Source organism: Pinus tabuliformis, chromosome Q, assembly GCF_031772625.1.
Source record: "Pinus tabuliformis cultivar Carrire ecotype Pingquan chromosome Q, CPIR1, whole genome shotgun sequence".
NCBI classification, from domain to species: domain Eukaryota; kingdom Viridiplantae; phylum Streptophyta; class Pinopsida; order Pinales; family Pinaceae; genus Pinus; species Pinus tabuliformis.
The window spans coordinates 1,235,737,442-1,235,739,818 of record NC_142296.1 but is presented as its reverse complement, the minus strand read 5'-3'; positions in this window follow the sequence as shown (position 1 = coordinate 1,235,739,818).

Here is a 2,377-nt window from a genome sequence, read left to right as displayed (position 1 = left end):
TATACTAATTAAAGTTCAATACATGATAATTTGGGTAAATCTAAAGATCTCTGCATATACGCTGGTTGCATTAAGTATAGTTGCATATACACGCTAGTTCACTGAGCTGAAGTAGCATATACAAATCAGTTTTTGAAAATTAAATTATTGATCTGAAAATACTGATTCATCCACCCTCTCACTATTATTTCCAACAACGTCCTCTTGAATTATGGTAGTGAAAATAGGAAGGTCAACTTCTAAGTGGCCTAACTTTCGTATACAGACTCTGATTATCGCAATTATTGTGTCGTTAGAAAGGTGTGTATGTGTGGAGTAGGAGGAAAAGGTAATATGCTAAATTGGAAAAGTTTTACCCCCTAAAATTTTTGTTTGATGTCTCAAAATTCTCTCAAAAAGTTTCAGACTCTAATTTGCCAAACTAGTTCCCGCCAATGAAATGGGTCTGGTGAGTGAATTCCTTCACTTTTTCCACTTTGAGAACATCGATATGGATGCCAAACAATATAATGATCTAACACAGATCACATCTCCCCATTTAAGGAGGCTTTTGGTCCCCAAAAGCTTATAATGAATGAGGAGAGGAAAACTTTCCTCCACCTTCTCTTGGGTGTACCATTTAGCTTTGCTTGGAAGTTGTCCTTTCAACCCAATCTGCCAAAGGTTATGTTGCCCCTGTATTATAGTTCTATACCTCTTCTGCAAAATTGCATCATATGTTAATTATGCCTAAGTGTTCGGTGCTAAATCCTCCATAGGAGGTAGGACTTGTTCCTATTCCTGATCTAGCATGGAAGGCTCATAGAGCTTCATATTCTCTACATTCACAACTGAGTAAATGCGGATATATGGTGATAAATTGAGTTGATAGGAATTATCAACAACCTTTTCTATTATCTCGAATGGACCATATCGTAGAGCCTTGATTTTCTTACCAGGGACCTATAGCCTCTCCTTGTTCAACTATAACCATACTCCTCCCATCTTGAACGATTTCTCTATTCTATGTTGATCATGCCTAGCTTTATATTTTTCCTGTGACTTTTGTAGTGTCTCTTTTACCTATATATGGATCTAACTGATATTATCTATAAAATTTTTAGCCATCAAGGCGTATCCTATAATATCATCCCTCACTCCTCCTTGATTCTCACATGCAATCTCCAAAGTTGATGGTGGAAAATATCCAAAACAAGTTTCAAATGGGGACTTTCCAAAAGAAGTGTTAACTGCTTTGTTGTAAAAATGTTATATATAGACCATATTTTCATCCCAAGTCTTTAGATGCTTTGGTTGTATCCCCTCAAAATCTGCCCCAAAGTCTTATTGGTTACTTCTGTCTACCTATTTGTTTGTGGATGGAATGTTGTAGATCTCTTCAACTTTCTATCCATATTGTCTCGCAAAGTAGTCCAGAATGCACTAAGAAATCTTGTGTCCCTTTCTAAAGTGATGCTTCTTGGTATCCCAAAGTGCACCTAGACTTGTCCAATAAACAATTTTGTTACTTGTTGCTCACTGATGGTCTTTTTACAGGGCATCAAAACACACATGTTGTTGAACCTGTCAACTACCGCGAACAAGTAGTCATGCCCCTTCTTGGTTGTTGGTAAACCTCCATTGAAATGCTCTTCGAAGTACAATTGGGTACAAGTAAGGGATGGTATAGACCTTTTTTTCTTGTTGTTAGGCTTACTGGCATAACAAATCATGCATCATCTTATGAACCTAGCTACTTTTTCTTGCATCTTGGGCCAATACAAATACCTCTGCAAGTTGGCCATGATCTGCCCTACACCAAAGTGTCTTGCAACCTTTGAGGTGTGAGCCTCTCTATTAAACTACAATCACTCACATTTAGGATCACATAGCTTATCCATACTATAGAGTAACCCATCCTAGATATGGTAATCAATGGTGATGTTGCCATCATGCACATGACTTTGACTATGCATCTGTTGAAACACCTCCTTGAAACCTTCATATTCTAAATATGCCTCTCTATATGCATCATGGGTGAATGGATCCATGTGCATAAGAGTCCCCAAAGTTGTGATATTTGATATCGGTGGCCTTGAGAGTATGTCAACCAACTTGTTTGTGATTCCCTTCTTGTACTTGATCACCAAATAAAACTATCGTAGAAACCCCATCCACTTGTAATGCATGGTCTGTTGTAGGTTACTCTGGGTCTGCAGTTATTGTAGCAACCGGTGATATATGTGAATTAGTGTCTCCTTTATCCTCAGATAGTGCTTCCAATTCTTCAAAACTTGCACCTAGGCATATATCCCCTTGTTGTAGGTAGGTTAGTTAAGAATTGACTCCACTTCAAAGGGTTGCTACAAGTTAAGTAATGCCAGAACTGGTGCTTGAC